The sequence below is a fragment of the Triturus cristatus genome, chromosome 1_2 (assembly GCF_964204655.1).
Source record: "Triturus cristatus chromosome 1_2, aTriCri1.1, whole genome shotgun sequence".
Lineage (NCBI taxonomy): Eukaryota > Metazoa > Chordata > Amphibia > Caudata > Salamandridae > Triturus > Triturus cristatus.
Genome location: NC_140580.1, coordinates 1,097,025,404 through 1,097,047,920, shown reverse-complemented (window position 1 = coordinate 1,097,047,920; position 22,517 = coordinate 1,097,025,404). Strand labels below are relative to the sequence as shown.

The 22,517-nt window shown below is 51.2% G+C and overlaps 1 protein-coding gene across 1 annotated transcript in view; it reads left to right on the top strand.

The window, feature by feature from the left end:
- The window catches only part of TTLL11 (tubulin tyrosine ligase like 11), a 749,536-nt gene that overhangs the window by 365,195 nt on the left and 361,824 nt on the right, over positions 1–22,517 (top strand). The window lies entirely within an intron of this gene.

Genomic DNA, 22,517 nt, shown 5'->3' with positions numbered 1-22,517 from the left:
TGAAAAATAAGTAACAAAATCCTTGAAAAAACAAACACATAGGTAATGCAAGATTAAGTAAAGCATGTGAAATCTAGTCAGGAACAACATGTTTACTTTAAAGGTTTTGGTTAGTTAGAGCCAAACGCAATTTACCGGCAGCCCAGAACTGCTCCCCTCTATCTAATGTGCTGAACCACCGTAGTGTGAGCGGTCTCAAACTGTGAATTCACTCCAAAATACCAATGACAATGACAGTGACATTAAACGAGGAGGGAGTGGGAGGGGGGAGTGGGGGCGGGCCGCAGTTGTAAAAGGCAGGGAGAGGGTGAGATTGAGGAAGGGAAAGATAGGGATCAAAGGAAAAAACAAGGGGGTGGCAAATGGTGTGCACTTTGATGTCCTCAGTGTCCTCACGGCTCACTGAGGACATCAAAGCAAGTGATCAGGCAGTGCTTTTCAGGCTGCCAAATGGTGCGCGCGCGCCTGGGGCACATGCACTGTATTTGGAGGCCTGAAAAGCCACTGTTTGCACTTCCAAAACTCGCTTACTATAAGTCTCGCCAGAGCAGCGCTAAAGCGCTGTCTCAGGCGAGACCTAAAAAGGCGATCGGAAACGAACGCGAAGGCAAATAAACAATGAAGCATGCAAATAAGGAGCAACGAGCGTGAGCAACCACGCGAGCGTTATAGCATCATAATTATGCACACAGCAATGAAAACTACGCAAAGCAAGCGTCAATGATATACTTAAAGTGAAATACCCAATATCAACTCAATCTCATATCAAGTACCACCAAACAGCAAATCGACTGAAGGGTACTTAACTGGCTGCATAGCAGTGAAGAAAGAGGGCGAAGGGACACTGACAGAGGACTGTGTTGGGCTCGGAGGCCCCTGATTGGACACTGTTACATGGATTTGATTGGCTGTTGCCATGTGTTGTTTCTTTACTACCTTTCCCTAGGGTTCATGGGAAATGTAGATGTTAAACCTTTAATGAGCTGCTATTAAATAAAGGGTGAAGAAAGAAGGCATAATCCTCGCCTCCAGACCTGACATAGAATTAACCTTCCTTTAGTTCAGTCCTCTCCCCCTTCCCACCGTCCTCCTTTGGAACGTTCCCTCCCCAACCATCATATGAACATTCTACAACTGACTCCAGCTGACTGGAAACCTGTGATGGTGTAAGAGACATAATAAAGATCTTCTCTTCTACCTATGGCTTCATCTTACGATTTGTTTTCATCAGAACAGTTACTTCACGCTCTGACAAAGAGTGCTCTTCTGCCTCTCTTCAACTGCCGCACACCCTTAAGTATCACCCCTCACAGTGTCCCCCATCACTAGGGTCAAGAGGGGCTCAAACTTATTAGCAGTAACGACGCCCATACTCCGAGCTTTATGGCTCACTGACCAAGTTGCGCGTAAGGCTATCTCCACAGCGCTGTCCCTCCAGTTTGGGTTTCGCTGCCTAGTCCTGCACTGATTCCTTCAGACTTCCTTTCCCGCTCTTGGGCTCCACTGTCACTTTAAAGAAGGACCTGAGTGAGGGGGTCACTTTAGTGGTAGACTTTCCCCTTTGCAGCTGCCTGTCTCCGCTTCCCCAGCCACTGCTGGCCTATTTACACGCCTACCTTTTATTTCTGATCTCTTGTCTTTTCCTACTATTACCTCTAGCCCTCTCTCCAGGCTTCACCACACAGAGACACACTGCTTTCCTCCCTCAGCACCGCGAACCACTCTGTGGCTCATGCACATTTCCGGATCTCAAGTTATATCTATTAGTTTTATAAGCACCAGCTGCAGTTCAACAGGCCAAGTCTCCATTTTTAGGTCTCGCCTGAGACAGCGCTTTAGCGCTGCTCAGGCGAGACTTATAGTAAGCGAGTTTTGGAAGTGCAAACAGTGGCTTTTCAGGCCTCCAAATACAGTGCATGTGCCCCAGGCGCGCGCACCATTTGGCAGCCTGAAAAGCACTGCCTGATCACTTGCTTTGATGTCCTCAGTGAGCCGTGCGGACACTGAGGACATCAAAGTGCACACCATTTGCCACCCCCTTGTTTTTTCCTTTGATCCCTATCTTTCCCTTCAATCTCACCCTCTCCCTGCCTTTTACAACTGCGGCCCGCCCCCACTCCCCCCTCCCACTCCCTCCTCGTTTAATGTCGCTGTCATTGTCATCGTATTTTGGAGTGAATTCACAGTTTCACAGTTTGAGTCCGCTCGCACTACGGTGGTTCAGCACATTAGATAGAGGCGAGCAGTTCTGCCGGTAAATTGCGTTTGGCTCTAACTAACCAAAACCTTTAAAGTAAACATGTTGTTCCTGACTAGATTTCACATGCTTTACTTAATCTTGCATTACCTATGTGTTTGTTTTTTCAAGGATGTTGTTACTTATTTTTCACGCACCTATCACTCTTGTCTCCCCTCCCTTATAACCTATTTCCAGGTTCTCCAGCGCCACAACGTCAAAATAAATGGCAATAGCACTATGCAAATATAATCACTCCTCTGCAAATGAACAGACTAAAGTAAAAAAACATTAGATTTCAATGCTAAAAACTCTAACTTTCACAAATGCGAGACTGCTGCACGCCGCACACTGCTGCACGCCACACACTGCTGCACGCCGCACACTGCTGCACGCCACACACTGCTGCATGCCGCACACTGCTGCACGCCGCTGCACGCCACACACTGCTGCACGCCTCACACTGCTGCACGCCTCACACTGCTGCACGCCTCACACTGCTGCACGCCGCACACTGCTGCACGCCGCACACTGCCGCACACTGCTGCACGCCGCACACTGCTGCACGCCGCACACTGCTGCACGCCACACACTGCTGCACGCCACACACTGCTGCATGCCGCTGCACGCCGCACACTGCTGCACGCCGCACACTGCTGCACGCCACACACTGCTGCACGCCACACACTGCTGCACGGCGCACACTGCTGCATGCCACACACTGCTGCACGCCACACACTGCTGCATGCCACACACTGCTGCACGCCACACACTGCTGCACGCCACACACTGCTGCACGCCTCACACTGCTGCACGCCTCACACTGCTGCACGCCGCACACTGCTGCACGCCGCACACTGCTGCATGCCGCTGCACGCCACACACTGCTGCACGCCGCACACTGCTGCACGCCACACACTGCTGCACGCCACACACTGCTGCATGCCGCACACTGCTGCATGCCGCACACTGCTGCACGCCGCTGCACGCCACACACTGCTGCACGCCACACACTGCTGCACGCCTCACACTGCTGCACGCCGCACACTGCTGCACGCCGCACACTGCTGCACGCCGCACACTGCTGCACGCCGCACACTGCTGCATGCCGCTGCACGCCGCACACTGCTGCACGCCGCAAACTGCTGCACACCACACACTGCTGCACGCCACACACTGCTGCACGCCGCACACTGCTGCACGCCGCACACTGCTGCATGCCGCTGCACGCCGCACACTGCTGCACGCCGCACACTGCTGCACGCCACACACTGCTGCATGCCACACACTGCTGCATGCCGCTGCACGCCGCACACTGCTGCACGCCGCACACTGCTGCACGCCACACACTGCTGCACACCACACACTGCTGCACGCCACACACTGCTGAACGGCGCACACTGCTGCACGCCACACACTGCTGCATGCCACACACTGCTGCATGCCGCACACTGCTGCACGCCGCTGCACGCCACACACTGCTGCACACCACACACTGCTGCACACCACACACTACTGCACGCCACACACTACTGCACGCCACACACTGCTGCACGCCTCACACTGCTGCATGCCGCACACTGCTGCATGCCGCTGCACGCCGCGCACTGCTGCACGCCGCACACTGCTGCACGCCGCACACTGCTGCACGCCACACACTGCTGCACGCCGCACACTGCTGCACGCCGCACACTGCTGCACGCCGCACACTGCTGCATGCCGCACACTGCTGCACGCCGCTGCACGCCACACACTGCTGCACGCCACACACTGCTGCACGCCACACACTGCTGCACGCCTCACACTGCTGCACGCCTCACACTGCTGCACGCCGCACACTGCTGCATGCCGCACACTGCTGCATGCCGCACACTGCTGCATGCCACACACTGCTGCATGCCGCTGCACGCCGCACACTGCTGCACGCCGCACACTGCTGCACGCCACACACTGCTGCACGCCACACACTGCTGAACGGCACACAATGCTACATGAAACACTGCTGCACGCCACACACTGCTGCACGCCTCACACTGCTGCACGCCTCACACTGCTGCACGCCGCACACTGCTGCACGCCGCACACTGCTGCATGCCGCTGCACGCCGCACACTGCTGCACGCCACACACTGCTGCACGCCACACACTCCTGCACGCCGCACACTGCTGCACGCCGCACACTGCTGCACGCCGCACACTGCTGCACGCCACACACTGCTGCACACCACACACTGCTGAACGGCACACAATGCTACATGAAACACTGCTGCACGCCACACACTGCTGCACTCCACACACTGCTGCACGCTGCACACTGCTGCACGCCGCACACTACCGCACGCCGCACAATGCTGCGCACACTGCTGCATTACACACTGCTGCACGCCGCACACTGCTGCATGCCGCACACTGCTACACGAAACACTGCTGCACGCCGCACACTGCTGCACGCCGCACACTGCTGCACGCCGCACACTGCTGCACGCCACACACTGCTGCATGCCGCTGCACGCCACACACTGCTGCACGCCACACACTGCTGCACGCCGCACACTGCTGCATGCCGCACACTGCTGCATGCCGCACACTGCTGCACGCCACACTGCTGCATGCCTCACACTGCTACACGAAACACTGCTGCATGCCACACACTGCTGCACGCCGCACACTGCTGCACGCCACACACTGCTGCATGCCGCTGCACGCCGCACACTGCTGCACACCGCACACTGTTGCACGCCGCACACTGCTGCACGCCGCACACTGCTGCACGCCGCACACTGCTGCACGCCGCACAATGCTGCACGCCGCACAATGCTGCACGCCGCACAATGCTGCACGCCACACAATGCCGCACACTGCTGCACGCCACACACTGCTGCACACTGCTGCATTACTCACTGCTGCATGCTGCACGACACTGCTGCACGCAGCACACTGCTGCATGCCGCACACCGCTGCAAGCCGCTGCACGCCACACGCTGCTGCACGCCACACGCTGCTGCACGCCACACGCTGCTGCACGCCACACGCTGCTGCACGCCGCACACTGCTGCACGCCGCACACTGCTGCACTCCACACACTGCTTTTATGCGAGTTTATGCTACTGACATTGTAAATGACAATGCCTTTTATTTGTTTTAAAACCAAAGCATAAATAAAAGGCATTGTAATTTTACCATGCCAATAGCTCAAACTCTTATAAATGCGAGACCTATTGCATTGCAAATGCTTGTTACTAAGAGAGGACTCTAGGGTGGATAAACCGTCCAATGCCTGCCCTTTTGTTCCCTTTAACATAACCCGTTCTTCACTACACTCTCTAGAGGCAAGGTCTGGTGTGAGCGCCGGCATCCCAGCAAGCAGCTTCCCTGCAATGCAACCATCTGTTCCGTCTAAGGTAGGCTTGTGAGCCCAGTGGAGTCCACAGGCTGTGCTGACTCTGCTCACTCCCTCCTGATGGGAGACATGTCGGGAAGCTGCTTGACCTCTCCCGAGCTCCGACGCCACATGGATCTACCTCAGTTTTTTGATGTAGCCATAATCCTTCCAGAATTTTGCTGCAAACCATTACTGCTTCTTACAGAGCCCACACACCACATCCACATACTCCGCTCTGTAGTTGTACACCCGTCCTGCTTTTCAGCAAGACTCCATGTCCCCCTTCATCTGCATCCTCTTTGTGAGCATTTCTCCAATTTTCTGTTAGTGATGACCAAATATTTTGCTGTAGTTTACATTTTATGTTGCCAGTATACTTTAAATGTTGTTCTATTAGATGATATTCAAAAGAGATTGGAACCTTCTCCCTTCTCTGTAATAGGATGAGTCTACTTCATTACAGTGGCGGTTCTCCTCCAATGTTGAAACTAACACCAAAATGGACGACGTGACCTGTCTCAAGATGGAGAGGGCTAAACTGTACCCTTTCCTTAAGTATTCAGTGATCTCCCTAGGTAATAGCTCTTGTTAAGAGCATAAATGTTATTGGTTGAGGTGGGCTCACCCACGTAATGTGGCATGCTTCATCACCGGCCACCTTACCCCACCCTGGTAAGATTGTACTACCAAAGCAGACATGCCCTCAAGAACTCATTTGAAGGAGTACATTATTCTCCCGGATAATGTACAAGGGATCCAGATAAGAGATATTAAAAATGCCTTAAGGTAAACCACAAAGAATTTCTTTAATTGGTGGTACCTTAGGCACAGATAAAAATTCCTGAAAAGTTAAATCAGGGGATGCTGTTGAGTGTAATGGCCAGGAGTCCCCAAATTTAGCCAACATGTTTCTGCTTCTGAGTCATAGGCATTCGATAGGGTTCTATCAGGGTTAACTAAATGGATCCCTATTCTACACTTATCTTAGGGTAAGTGAAAATTAGGTGAGAGGCAGGACCTACCTACCTTACAGGTCCTTAAATGAAATACCTAGGGTAGAGAGATAACAATTAATGTGTTCTAGCATAGTACAACTGCTGCTAGCAAGTCCACAGTCGCTTTTCAATGAAACACATAGTGGCAAATGTTACACAGCAAAAACAGCACAACCCATACCGCATGCTAAAAGTGGAGTGAACTCACAAGTGGGACAATTATGCGTCAGTCTACACACCCTCAACCACCTTACCCATTCTGGGATGTCCCCGCGCTTCCTAATCTACGCTCTCCTCCAATTCGTTTTTCCTTTTACATTCTGTGCCCTGTTGCCTAGCCAAGGTGTTTTTTCTGTACAATAAATTTTGTTATTAGGCATTTTTTGGGGATTCATAAAAAAGCAAAGTCAACAAGAAAAAGACAAACCGAGATCTCATTAGGGTTGAATGAGCTGGGGTGGGCTTAGAGAAAAATTAGCTAGTTGCAATTACTGTATCCTCAAAAAATGTCATTAAATCCTGACGTGCCCACAAGACACGTTCCTATGGTATAAGGCATTAATTGTTTAAATTTCAACAATCCAAATATTTAAGAACAAAGTATGGAAATACATTGTGCACGTTCGGGTGGGAGCTAACCTTCAAAAGATGTCATGAGTTTATATCCTTGTTTTTAAACTCGTAGTTGCCTTCTGCAATTTGAGGTCGGAAAAGCACGGATATGTCTACGGGAATCCGTATTTTGGAACACATTTTGTCAGAAGGATAACTCAAAACATTCTCAGTGTGGGAAATGGAGTTTAATCTTTCTAATATTGGGTGTTGCCCAAGCACGAATCATAAGGTAGTATTTTCAGAGGGTCGTGCTTTATACAATGGGCAGAACAGAGAGGATGTCACCAAATTATGCAGCATTGGAGGACGCCTCCGACCCTTCTGTCCCCACCATCCCACAATAAAGGTCTTTTGAGGAGCAGGTGATTAAGTGGGGACAACAGGAGATAATATTAAGGGGCAAGAGGTAAATATCTTTTAAAATACATACAATATTGCGAGACAACTTTATTTCACAACATTCACATTGCACTACACACCCGCTAAATCTCATACCTGGTTTTCTAATGTCAATCAAAATTGTAATAGATATGACATAGGACTTGCGATATTTCTTTTTAATAAATCGAGAGGTTTTTGTGTTGGAAATAAGAATTTTCTGCTGTTGAAAATGTTGCTGAAAGGGGGTGTATCTGCAAAAAGCGAGTAGTTGGAAGTACTTATAGGTGCTTTTCGTAAATAACTTACTGGGGAGGTCAGATTATGGGGAAGAAGGGGCAGTGGTAAGAAGCGGGCTAGTATTTGTGAGTGTGAGGATGGTTTGTGGAGAAAAGACCAGCAAGTGGAGTGGGCCAGCAACTTAATCATAGTGAAATACTACTTCTACTAGTTTTTCAATGTTGGCGTAATTTTATAGTATAACGATCATCGCAATTGTAAACTATACGATTTGTAAAAGTTATCGCAGCAAATGGTTCGCAATATTATTATTGGAGCCATCAAAAATGACCCTCCTTTGTTATGTGTAAGATCAGACTACGTCTAAGAAGTGTTCTGAATTTGTAAACAGAATGGATCATCTTGGCCCATGGGGCAGAGTCTACACTGTGTTCCTGTGCACCCTAACCTCCAGTGCTCCCCATGTACTTCATCGATGAAGCATGGAAAACTCATGAGCAGTAATCAACGGTAAAACGTGTAATGAGGTTGAGTTGGATACATCTGACAGCAAACATCCCGTCAGTGTTTGCCCTTTAAGTCTACTTTAGATCTGAGACTTAGCATGAAGTCCTGTGAACACTTGTGTTCCGGGGCAGAGGTCTCAATAGCGTATCGGGGCCGTATTATAGTTTTGCACGCCCCAGGGCCCTTTGGTATTACAGAAGAGGGAGCAGACGCTTGTGTGTCCCATTCTGTAATACCGACATGCCTGACGCACTTAAAGCACCAGCGCTACCTTCAGGAGGCGTCCCCTCATTTGCATAGGGGTGTGCCCTATGCAAATGAGGGAATTCCTTTGCCTCTGCGTGACGTTACAGACGCGGGCGCAGAGGCAAATAAGCTCTCAGGGGGCGCACTCACAGGGCGGCACCTTCTAACTGGTGCATTGTGAGTGCGCCCCCTAAGAGCATTCCTCTGGAGGGGGTACTATGGGCCTGTACGCGCCTGCAAGGAGATCTCTATTCCCCTTCAGAAGTGCAGGTGGGTTGCCCCACTAAGTGCTCCCAGGGCAGCGTGAGTTCGTGGCTGCCCTGGGGCAGTGCATTCAATGTAATGGGGCGCATTTTCATTGTTTGCGCAAACAATGAAAATGCGTAATATTGCTCCTGATGCACATTAGAACCCACTACACCCTTGCTATGATGTGGAATGGAGACAGGGTCACTATACCTTGGAGTACATGTTGTGGGTATGGAGAAGGCAGGATCAGCTGGCGAATGAGAGGTGGGCCGGGGTACAGATTTGCACCGAACAGCCTTAGGTATAATAGAATGTTGGTATCATTGGGAGGCCATCTGGTACAAGTGTCAAGTCCCACAGTCTTGAGGGTGATGGATGAAAAGACAGTCAGAGGAATCAATGCCTTTGGATGAGAGGTATTTGGAAAAGCCAAAACAAGGAGATCATGTAGCTAAATGATTTTGTAAAGGGAGAGCGAGTGCACTGGGTCCGAGTGGGAGCTGAATTTAAGCACCAGAATACTGAGTAGGAAATCCAATATACAAAAGAGTTACGTGCCTATATAAGATACTTCCATAAAGGCCCTAGGGAGAGGGTCCCAAGTATTACCCACACGCACCAGCACTGACACTTGCAAATATTCAATAGTCTGACCATCAGATAATTTTATCAAAAATATTTTTCATTTTTATTTTCATATTATCAAAACAAGATTATCAAACTTTTTCAGGATATATAAAAGATATGGTATTTAAACAATAAATATACAGATACACAGTGTCCTGCACAGCTCACTCAAAACTATCAATCATACTAACATGCATTCAGATTGGCACATACATTCATACTTAAACGGCAAACAAATTTATAACATCACAAATACATCAAGATGGTGAAACTGCCATATGATGTTCAGATGACAAATTCTCATGTATCATCCTGGTGGTGAGAGGAGTTACAGTCCACAAACGAGATAGGTTAAACGCCAACGCGCATTTCGGTGTTTAGCCCCCGCCGGGGCAGCACCTTCATCAGGGCGGAGATGGAAAAGTGATGTGGGACAAAACAAACACACCTGAAATCACGAAAAAATATACATCATCAATATGTATTATGGTATAGTCTTAACTGAGTAGGAAATGTCATGCCTGGTGTGGTGTCTGGGGCTCAGTGGACTAATGCGTCCACTGCAGGGGCCTGTGTTCGCCCTCATGGTCACAGGTTCAAATCCTGTCCGGTCCACTCAGCCATTCATCCTTCTAAGGTCAATAAAATGAGTACCATTATGTTATGTCATGTCATCGAGGTAGATGCAGGGACACAACCGTACAATTCCACTGCTAACGGCTTGCTGAGCTGATATCCTCTTAATCACCGGTGCCATTAGCAAGAGTCAGGTTTTCAAAGAGGGGTGTGAAAAGGAGTACCAGCAAGGGGCCGGGGGAGTGAAGTGGGAGATTTTAAAGTGCTCAATCCCAGTGGAGGGAATCCTGCAGAGGACCAGCTGCACAGGGTACTTGTGAGTATAGCGTGAGATCTGCTACTTATGACCCTCCCTATATCTGTGGAGAAGAAAGTAACTAGCATGTCTGGAAGAGGTGTGTGCTGCATCAGCAGAATATTTCTAAACGTCTGGTTTAAAAGCAAGTGATTAGAGGCAATAAGGGAAAGGCCTGCAGCAGAAGGGATGCTAGATAGCCAGGTTGAAGCCGGATGCGAGCAAGTGATCAATGATAGTGGAGTGGAGGGGTTGAGTGTGCACAGGAGTGGATTAATATAGAGGAGTAGGGTGAGTTGGGCTAAGATGTTATGGAGGAAGGTGGTGAGTATGAGGTTGAAGTTGTGGAATGGAAAGTAAGTTCGTAACTAATTTTGGCAACATGAGCCTTTTGTGCATCAAGTAATCTCCCAACCATCGGCTACATTGGACAACATAAAGTTTAAAATGTGAACGCAATTAACAAAAGAGGAAAGCTAGGAATGAAAAAACAACAGAAAAATACAAATACATCAGTAAAAATTGAAATGTGCATTGCAGCAAGCTAAATGTTAGACTTGGATGAAAAACAGTCCAAATAAAAAACAAACTGTCCACCTGCGAGACACTTTAGGGCTTGGGGGAGGCAGCGCTCCGACGGTCACGTGACCTAGAGCTCCTCACTACTTCAAGTCAATGCCACTTCTCACGCGCAGCGGACGCGCGCAGTAACTAAATTGTGAGATCCTTAAAGAAAGCGAAGTCTTGCTGCTGTCTAAATCTAGCACTCTTGCTATTTTAATAAGAGGAATTTTGTCCTTTGTTTTAAAAAACTTCTAACCTCACTCAGCATCAAATACTGTATTTTACTCACTGCACTTTGTGATAATTCGCGCTCTCACCTCGGTCCACCGCGGGGCTTCTACCCTGATTGTTGTGGAGGGTGTTGGGCGTGTGCACTCATTTCCTGATTGCTCTCAGCTGGTCGGGCTTGGGGGAGGCGGCGCTCCGACGGTCATGTGACCTAGAGCTCGTCACTACTTCAAGTCAATGTCACTTCTCACGCGCAGCGGATACGCGCAGTAACTGAATTGTGAGATCCTTAAAGAAAGCGAAGTCTTGCTGCTGTCTAAATCTAGCGCTCTTGCTATTTTATTAAGAGGAATTTTGTCCTTTGTTTTAAAAAACTTCTAATCTCACTCAGCATCAAATACTGTATTTTACTCACTGCACTTTGTGATAATTCGCGCTCTCACCTCGGTCCACCGCGGGGCTTCTACCCTGATTGTTGTGGAGGGTGTTGGGCGTGTGCACTCATTTCCTGATTGCTCTCAGCTGGTCGGGCTTGGGGGGGGTGGCGCTCCGACGGTCACGTGACCTAGAGCTCCTCACTACTTCAAGTCAATGCCTCTTCTCACGTGCAGCGGACGCTCGCAGCGGGCGCGCCACCTGCGCGCCTAAGGCAAGCCCGTCTGCGCCCGAACGGGGCCAGGGGCCACGAGTCCTGGTCAAAAGTACATAAATCGGCTCAGTCTCTCTTCCGAGCAACTTATAGCTCTCCACCCCCCAGTCAGTCTAAAATGCACCCGGTTCTCAGCTGATAGCATAGCTGAGGAGATCTGTCCCTGCTGCAATTTTGCCCCTTTCACCTCTCAGTCCCTCCTCATCACCTTTCCAGGGAATAGACCAAACCCTCACTCGCCAGTCCGACCCATTAAAGATTTCACTTTCCTTAGTTTTAACTGCCGCTCACTCCCCAAGCATCAAATGGATATCCTCGACTTTCTCCTAGACGAACAACCTGAAGCTTTGTTCCTTACAGAGACCTGGCTCCATGAGAGTGCCGGCCCGGATGTGGCAGCAGCACTACCTCCCAATTATGCCATTGTCAGGAAGGACAGAGTGGCAAAAAGCGGTGGGGGAATAGCCATTATTTTCAAAACCATTTTTCAATGTAAATTTGATCCGTTAGATTTCCCCAATTGCGAAGCCGCCCAATTTAAACTATCCCTTAACCCCAACTTTACACTTTCCGGTGTTTTAGTTTACCGCCCGCCAGGACCCCCTACTCATTGGGCCACATCCTTTCCCAACCTTATAACCCCTTTCCTTTTGAGCTCCAAAAACGTCTCAGTCCTAGGCGACTTAAATCTACATCTTGAAGATCCCCTTAATTCTACCTGCAGCAATTTCATTTCTGACCTCGCTGCTATGAACATTAACCTACTAAACTCAGGCCCCACCCATAGTGCTGGTCACCTACTTGACCCCATCTTTTCGAGCCTCCCTCACATCCACTGTGCCCCTGCAGCACCTATATGCTGGTCCGATCATTTTTTATCCAAATTCAGCCTTACACCCCCTTCCTTCCCCACACTTTCCTTCCCCTCCCTTAAGGTCCCTAAAAGAGACTGGAAAAAACTGAATATAAACATCCTCAACAAGCTTCTATGCTCCAACCCACCCACATCCGACTCAACGGTAGACGTGCTTTCAGGTAATATACATGATTGGCTTTCAGGTGCCCTAGACTCTTGCCTCCCCCTCAATAATAAAAAATTCAATAACCATCGACCTCCGGCCCCTTGGTTTAACAAAGATTTAAAAGCAGAGAAATCTAAACGGAGATAGAGAAGAGACTACGCGCCTGCTTCCAAAGATGTCTACAAAAAAGCATTAAAATTATAACTCCATCTACTACTGCCTTACTTACACCTAGTCCGTGCGGCGCCGGGAAACCCTTTTTGGGTAGCTGTTGCGCCATACAAATTTAATAAATAAAAAAATAAAAAAATATGGGGCCAAGATATAAATGGGAAGGGTCGAAAACGATTCAAATTTTGTCACAAAATATGCAGACTGGGTACCTTTTAAACCAAAGCAAAAGGAGATGGTAAACATGGAATGTTTTTTGTCTTGTATGTGGTCCTTTAACTTGTAAGGATGTTTAGGAAGATGGCCCAATAATGAGTTTTAATGTGTGGGACTTTATTTTAAAATGTCTGTTTCTCCATAACATTCCGTCAGGTTCCAAGTTCTATAGCCAATGATAATGTAATCATATTTGGACCAATTTGGAATCTGACCTCCTCTTTGAAGGCTCTTTAAGTGCACCCTGGGGCAGCGTTCACGCTCAAGAGCATGGCTGTCTCCATCACAAGAGGAGTGGTCAAGTAAACGAGGTGGGCAATGCCGTGAGAAGGGTCAAGAGGGATGTTCTGATGATTTGGATGTATGTTGAGAAGATTGCAACATAATATTAAGTGAAAGGGGTTGAGGAATATGCATTGTAAAAACTGGATAGATTGCAGAGTCCTAGAATGTCCTAGGATTGGGTGATTAGGGAGAATAAAAGTGGGGTGTTATTTGGTCGGGTCCAGTGTAGGTGAGTACAGTTGGTAGAGGGAGGGGACGCATACATTAAGTAGATCAGAGTAAAATGCCCTTTTTCATTCTGTAAAGGCAGGCCCTCAAATTCTGGTAAGGGAGAGTGATCTATGGGCTAGAATCACTGGTGTGGTGTGTAAACCAGGGGCCTCCAACCTTTTCTGTAATAAGAGCCACTTATGTTCAATGAAAGTTATCCCGAGCCACTGTAAGTGATGTGATAGTCCATCCAAGACTGTCAGCAGTGATCACGTCAGCGCATTAGGCAGGGTTGCCAGCAGTAAATTAAAAAAACGCTATCAATTTGGAATGTATCTTCATGGGTAATATATAACAGCCTTAGCTGCAATTCCCCGGCACCAAGGTAATAATATGAGAAATAAATGTCTCCGCACTCAAATAATAGCTTTTATTTTATTTTGGAAATTGAACCATTTTTCTCCAAACATCAGCTCATGAGTTCTGAAAATACACACATTTTCATCTCAAATGCACGCTTTTTAATCTTGTCGTACAAATAATAATAAAACAAAGCAAAGGCTTTCATTGTAGTAGTCTGAGATGCACACAGGGAAACTACTCACAAGTAGCTGTAGAGCTACTGGTAGCTCACATGCTACTCTTTAGAGACGCCTGGTGTAAAAGTATAGAAGAGTAATATGCATCAAGTATTAACAGAAGCCTGGGTAAATAAATGTAATACCTCGGATAGGGAATTGGCTGTTCTAGGCTGAGATAGCACATCTCTATTATTACAGGCTGTCCATCTAATATTGTATTATGTGGAGGTGGGGAAATTTGATGCAATTGTGTATAGTGAAGAATTGTATGGAGTTAGTGAAGGGGTATGAGGGTGGAGAGAAGGTGGGAGAGTTCATCCTCCTTACCTATAAATCGAGTGTCCTTGTTAACATTGTCAAAGGGAGTCAGCAGGTACATGGCAAGAAGGGTTTTAGGCAATCTTCAGTTGCTCAATGAACACACAGTTTTGTTGGAGAGGGAAACAGTTCAATGTTAAGGCCAAACGCTCATTAAGGGTAAAGAACATTGTGCACTAAGTGTGAAAATCTGCTGGCGTGGTAGTGTCATTGAACTGGATCAAGTTTCATTCAGTCCAGTGAAATTCAAGGGAGGAATTGAGAGTCAAAACAGTCTGGGTTAAAAGTGGAACTTGTTGGATTTTGGCCTTGTGTTTTGAAGGCAGAACTAGAGGGTCTCTTATCAAGATAAGGCAGATATGTGTTTGGTACATAGTAAAGGGTGTAGTGTGACGTTCACTGAGTGGGAGTCAGAAAATAAAGAGTTATTTATACAACAGTGCCTCAGAATTGATAGGTTGATGGAGAAGAGGAGGGTGTAGCAAAGAGTCTTCATGAAAGTGTGCCACAATAGTTATATCTTGTAGTGGGAAAACACACTGTGGTTTAGGTAAGAGGGGGTCTGTAGAGATTGCGTATCAATAGTAGGGGTATACGTTTAAGGGGTTTGGTGTTTTTGTTTGATATCTAGTAAGATAGTGGGAGTAGAAGTGTTTGGGTTTCTCCCTAGGGAACGAATCCTGGATGAGCTGGAGCACCCGTGGGGAATATATGTAGGCCTTGATGGGTTGAAGTTGTTCAAGGAAAAGTGAGAATATGGAGAATACTAGCAGAGCGTCTGCTTACTAGGAGTGGCTGCTGTTCTGAGAGTAGCACTAAAAATGGAGTGTGTTTTGTAAGCCATGCTAATTGTGCTCTTGGTTTCATTAAGTTCAAGAAGCAGGTATTGCAGTTGGCGTTGTGGGTCAGTATGAACAAGGATGAAGAATGGCCGAAGGGGAAATAGGGCTGCCTCATTCATAACCCATTAGTAAATGAACTGATCTCACTGCCTACTGAAAAAGGACACAATGCTGATTGGGTGACTCATGTGTGCTGTAGTGATTGGTGTATACAGGTGGCGGGTTAGCCAGTCAGGCCCTTGTGGCAGCCATGTTGCTATCCTGTGGTAAATAGGCAACCTCAAGATCTTGGAGGAAGTCCTCTTTCTAGTAGTGTGGGGGAACAAGAAGCTCCTTCTGGTACAGGGCGGCTGGGTGTCTAATTTGTGAGAGACTTAGGGTCTGATTTAGCTCTTGGTGGACCTACCCTTGTCCCGCTGCGACAGTGGTTCCATGTACTCTATCGAGCTGACAGTGGTCCGTCTGCCATATTTAGATGTTGCTGCAATAGACCTTGGCCCGCTGCAGCAGTCTTTTCTGCTGCTAAACAGCACTCTGTCTGAACTGGGGTGGCAGAGTGGGCTAAAGAACGGTGATGGATCAAACCCAGATCTGTTGACTGGGTGTGAGTGTTTGATTGGTTCTGATGCTCCGTCCATCACCACCTCCTTTTGTACCGCTTTGTTCGCCGTACGTTGGCAGGATATGCTCAGACGTGAGTCCCTTGCTCACTTTGCCACTGGATTCAAGCAAGCCTGGCTGAAGACGGCTGAAATGCCAGAAACCGGTCCTAGGAAGCTTGTTTCCGGTCCAGGGAAGGCATGGCTTGGCAGTTCGGGCTGGACTGTTCCCATGAGGCACAGGGTCAGACTGATTTGCATATGGCCATGTCTGAACTGGGGTGGCAGAGTGGGCTAAAGAACGGTGATGGATCAAACCCAGATCTGTTGACTGGGTGTGAGTGTTTGATTGGTTCTGATGCTCCGTCCATCACCACCCCCTTTTTTACCGCTTTGTTCGCCATAAGTTGGCAGGATATGCTCAGACGTGAGTCCCTTGCTCACTTTGCCACTGGATTCAAGCAAGCCTGGCTGAAGACGGCTGAAATGCCAGAAACCGGTCCTAGGAAGCTTGTTTCCGGTCCAGGGAAGGCATGGCTTGGCAGTTCGGGCTGGACTGTTCCCATGAGGCACAGGGTCAGACTGATTTGCATATGGCCATGTCTGAACTGGGGTGGCAGAGTGGGCCAAAGAACGGTGATGGATCAAACCCAGATCTGTTGACTGGGTGTGAGTGTTTGATTGGTTCTGATGCTCCGTCCATCACCACCCCCTTTTGTACCGCTTTGTTCGCCATAAGTTGGCAGGATATGCTCAGACGTGAGTCCCTTGCTCACTTTGCCACTGGATTCAAGCAAGCCTGGCTGAAGTCGGCTGAAATGCCAGAAACCGGTCCTAGGAAGCTTGTTTCCGGTCCAGGGAAGGCATGGCTTGGCAGTTCGGGCTGGACTGTTCCCATGAGGCACAGGGTCAGACTGATTTGCATATGGCCATGTCTGAACTGGGGTGGCAGAGTGGGCTAAAGAACGGTGATGGATCAAACCCAGATCTGTTGACTGGGTGTGAGTGTTTGATTGGTTCTGATGCTCCGTCCATCACCACCCCCTTTTGTACCGCTTTGTTCGCCATAAGTTGGCAGGATATGCTCAGACGTGAGTCCCTTGCTCACTTTGCCACTGGATTCAAGCAAGCCTGGCTAAAGACGGCTGATATGCCAGAAACCGGTCCTAGGAAGCTTGTTTCCGGTCCAGGGAAGGCATGGCTTGGCAGTTCGGGCTGGACTGTTCCCATGAGGCACAGGGTCAGACTGATTTGCATATGGCCATGTCTGAACTGGGGTGGCAGAGTGGGCTAAAGAACGGTGATGGATCAAACCCAGATCTGTTGACTGGGTGTGAGTGTTTGATTGGTTCTGATGCTCCGTCCATCACCACCCCCTTTTGTACCGCTAAACAGCACTCTGTCACAATCCAGCCAGCGGGTTTACGCAGAGCCGATTTAGATGTTCCCATTGTACTTGAGGCAGAGTCCTGACTGAGTGAGGTTCATCATTATCTTATTACATATATATGTTGTGCATGTATTAAATATGTAGATAATGTGTAATGCCCTTTTATTACATAGAACATTGCACACCAACAACATACACACACGGGGGGGCGGAGCTAGCCGGCAGCGATGGCGGACGCATGAGTGCGGAGCTCCTCGCTGTAACCCTCACAAGATCCGCCCAATGATCCTGCCCAACGGTGGTGCCTAGTGGGGAACAAGGGGGAATCCTCCCTCCTCGGAGCGGTGTTGCCGGTGGGGCCCCCCCGACTAGATAGGGGGCCGAGTGTGCTGATGTGGGGGCCGAGGCTGTGACTTGCGGGCAGGCCCGGCGTCACCGGCCTCTCCTGGGGACGTCCCCGACGTGCGTGCTGCGACGTGCGGCAGCAAGATCGAAAGTGAACCCGATCCCCCGGGCCTTCATCTGGACCCCCCGCCGGAGGTCGAATCTGCGGAGCAGACGGCTCCGACGGACGGTGCCCGGCCCTGAGACCCTTGCAGCGGCAACCACTGGACCAGGTACGGGCTGGGACGGACGTCCTGGGTTCGGTGGCGAGGCGGAGCCCTGAGGCATTGGTGGACCCGAGGCCGGCTGCGGAGCGCCCGGACGGAAAACCCCCTGGAGCGTCCCGGGGCCAGTGTGGCGGTCGGGCTGCTCTGGGGACTTGCTGAGCGGGGTGACCGGCGGTGGGTGCGGGGACAGCACCTGGTGCCGGTATCTGGAGGTGCGGTGGGCGCGTTGGCCCCTCTTCCCCCCCCCCATTGCTGGAGGATCCTTACTGGCGAGTCTGCTGGGCGCCCCGGGTGGCATGAGGGGCCCGGAGTAGCCCCCTCGGGCGCGCATTTGCCTGCCTTTTTGGAAGTGCCTGGAGGTTGTGCGGCGTGCCGGGGTCGGGTGCGTTTGCCGCTGTGGTGCAACCTGACGTGGATGGGGTCTGCCTGCGGGGATCGCCTCTCCTGACAACGCCGGCCTGGGCCAGGAGGTGAGGCCCGCTCGAGAGGTGGCTGACGAGGTGCACCGGAGTCTGATAGCCCCTAGTGTCTGTTGGAGGAGCACGGACCTGGGGTAGTGCTTAACCCGGACGGCAGCCATGGTGAAAACCGATAAGACACAGCCCAAGCTTTCCTTCGACCCCCGCAGGGCAAAGGGGCCGGCCGCGGAGAAGGCCGAGGCGGCGGCGGGCGGCTCTGCCACGGGGGGCCCCGCGGAAGCGGATATCCGAGAGATGCTGGTGGCGATGGAGAGGGGCCTCCAGGGCAGTCTCACTACAATCGACGCCAAGCTGGACGCGCTCACTTACCGAATGGACCGCATGTCGGAGCGTGTAGATAAGAATTCGGAGCGCCTCGACACGATGGAAAAAAGGGTGTCCCACGTGGAGGACGCGCAGACGGAGTGTGATGCGGATAGGAAGCAAATGAGCAGGCTGTTGCAGGTCATCCAGGACAAAGCGGAGGATTTGGAGGCCCACTCGAGGAGGTCTAACATCCGTATCACGGGGGTCGCGGAGACGACCAGACCGGGAGGATGGAACTCTTTGTGGAGAAGCTTCTGCGTGGCCTGTTGGGGGAGGACGTGTTCTCTCCCATGTTTGTAGTCGAAAGAGCGCACCGCTTGCTGGGGCCTCGCCCGAAACCTGGGGCACCAGCGAGGCCCATAATTGCAAAGCTGTTGAATTACAGAGACCGCGATGTGGCCCTGCGGGTGGCCAGGGAAAAGGGCACGCTCCAATATGAAGGCATGGACATATCCATTTTCCCCGACTTCACGGCCAGGGTGCAGGAAGAGCGCAGACAATTTGCTCCATATAAAAAACAGCTTAGGGAACTGGGCCTGGACTACGCAATGCTCTACCCTGCGCGACTGCGGATCAACAGACAGGGCCGTTCCCACTTTTTTACTGACCCCAAGGAGCTGCATCGGTCCTTGAAGGACTGGTCAAAGGAGCAGCGGGGTGGTCAGCGGCGACAAAATGACACCTCGGAGGAGTCCTCCCGCCTGGAGGAGCAGGACTAGCCCGAGATGAACTGTCGGGCTTTGGGTACGACGGGGCAGATTGCTTTTGCTCCGCGGGCGGGGGGGTGATTGATGGCCTGGCGGCGGAAGGGACTTTGGAGTTACCCGCCTAGCTGAGTTTGGCGTGGCCATACATGGAGACACTGCTGCAGCCTCCTGGTGAGACCTTTCTGACATATTGGGTGGGTGGGTGTCTGGGGGCCCTGTGGCGTGCTTTTGAGGTGCGGCATGAGTGATCCGACTCCTGGGGACCTTGGGAGCCCTTCCCCCCCCCCCCCGGGATGAGGTATGTTATTTGCTCCCCTGACGTGAGTTTCCCCGGGTGGGGGGCTGGCGGGCGGGGGGGCCCCAGCGGACTTGTGCTGCATAGCATCTGGCCTGGTTCCTCGAGGGGGTGCCCTGAGTCCTTCCCCGGTCCCCCGGGGGTTGTGCGGGTGGGGCGGCACACGTTGGGTGGTGTACGAGGGCAAGGCGGGGAGAGTACGCGACTGCCCAGAGGCGCTATCTAATTGGGAGTACCTGGCGCCTAGCTCTCTCTGCCCCCACGCTGCGGCTATCGGTGGCCCCAGTTGGGGCTACTTTGGGAAATGTTCTTGAGTGATGTTTGTGGTTTTGAGGGGTGGGGGGTGGGATTGGGGTCCTGTCTGGCCAGGTTGGGGGAGGTCGGCTGTGGGTGGGGGGGGAAGCAGTTGGGGGGGGGGGGTTTGAAAAGTGGGGAGGTTGGGCACACTACGCGCTGCGAGACCTGTGTATTGGTTGGTTACTGGCATACTGGCAGTGGAGGTATGAGAGCGGCCCAGTCGGTGCTCTCATGTGTGAAACTCCTTCTGTTGGCACGACTGTTGAGTGGATGTTGCGATGGCAGCCCCTGACGTGGTGACCGGTGACGGTAATCCTGGCACTTTAAGAGCACTGACGTGGAATGTACGAGGACTGAATGACTTCCGTAAGCTCCGGAAAGTGCTGAACTATTTCCACAGGCACCACATTGACCTAGCCTTAATACAGGAGACACACCTTCCCACAGGGAGTAAAATGCTTTCGGCACGCGGCTTGGGGGGCAACAGCGTGGCGACTGGCTTTACAACACACTCCCGGGGGGTGGTCACGTGGGTGAACCCGACCTCCAAATTGAAGCTTACGGTGCTTGAGGCTGATCCACACGGGCGTTACTTACTCGCTAGGTGTACAGGGCAGGGTCATGACCTAGTGGTGGTTAACGTGTACGGCCCAAATTTTGACGACCCAGAGTTCTACGGTACGCTGGCCGCACTTTGTAGGCAGTACGAGCATGCAAGAATGGTGTGGGGGGGCGACTTCAATTTTATATTTAACCCGTCGCTGGACCGATCATCGGGGTCGGTGAGGCGCCCGGCGGCTGCGGCCGTGCGCATGCAGGCGGAGATGACTAGGCTTGACCTGGTTGATTCCTGGAGACACGGTCACTCGGGGAAGGGAGGCTTCACGCACTACTCCGCACACCACGACGTGCACACCCGAATCGATTACTGGTTGGTGTCGCGTTCACTACTGGCGGCGTCTAAGGGGTGCATAGTGCTCCCCCGTACGCTTTCGGATCACTCCCCCCTCCTCCTAACCTTGGCCTCTCCGATTAGGCGGATTCCGCCGTTCACCTGGCGCCTGCCGCCTTATTCGTTGCTGGACGAGGTCTTCAGGGGGGAGCTGGCGGAAGACATTGCATCCTTCTTTGATAAGAACCTGGGCTCGGTACAGAGTTTCCACACGCTTTGGGATTCCTTCAAAGCGTACATACGCGGCATAGCTATGTCCAAGCACTCTAGTGTCCTTAAGTGTATCCGACAGCGCATGCGGACCATTGAAACGCAGTTGACACAGCTTGAAGGGCAGCTACTGCGATCCCCAGCAGCCGGGGTCGAAGAAAGAATTCGCGAGTTGGTCTCAGAATACAATAGCGAGGCAGACAGAGAGGTGCAACACATGGGCAAGTACGCAACCGCCCGTACATATGGGGAGGGTGAGCGCCCGGGCTCCTTGCTGGCAAAGTTACTGCGTAATCGCAGACGGCCCCTGGTAGTTGAGGAGCTGGTCTCCCCTGCAGGCGCAGTGCTCACGGACCAAGAGGAGATTGTGGCTGAATTCAGAGCGTTTTATGCAGACCTCTACTCCTCTAAGTCGTCACGGATGGAGGAGGAAATAGATGATTACCTCAGCTACATCAAAATGCCCTTCTTGTCGAACTCGCAGAGGGAGTTTTTGATGCTGCCTATACAACACGACGAGATACGGGAGGCACTGGGGGGCATGCGGACGAGTAGTGCGCCGGGTGCGGACGGGTTGACGGTGGCCTTCTACAAAGCATTCCAGGACGTGCTCCTGCCCCAACTGATCGCGCTCTTCGATGAGATATGCCAGGAGGGGTGTATGCCTGATACCATGAGAGAGGCACTTCTGGTTGCGGTCCTGAAGCCCGGGAGACCTCCTAATGTATGTGGGTCATACCGGCCCCTTTCTCTGCTTAACGTAGACGCTAAGCTGTATGCTAAGGTCTTGGCCACGCGCCTGGCACTCTTGGTGCCGGAGCTGGTTGCCCCGGAGCAGGCGGGCTTCATCCCATCGAGGAACCTCACATACAACATCCGTACGGTACTGGGGGCCATGCAACATGTACGTCCAGATTGCAAGGCTCTGGCGCTTTTCCTGGACATGGAAAAAGCATTTGACTCCGTAGAATGGCCATTCATGGTGCGTGTACTCCGTAAGTTGGGGCTGGGTGAGCCCTTCCTGCAGATGTTGGGGGCTTTGTACTATCGCCCCACTGCTAGGCTGCGGATTGGGGATCGTGTCACGGACGCATTCGACATCGGCAGGGGAACTAGGCAGGGCTGCCCCCTCTCTCCGCTCCTATACGCCCTGGTGGCGGAGCCCTTGGCTTGCACTATCAGGGAATACCATAGACACGAGGGCATCAGCTTTCCCACTTATAAGATCGGCATCTCAACC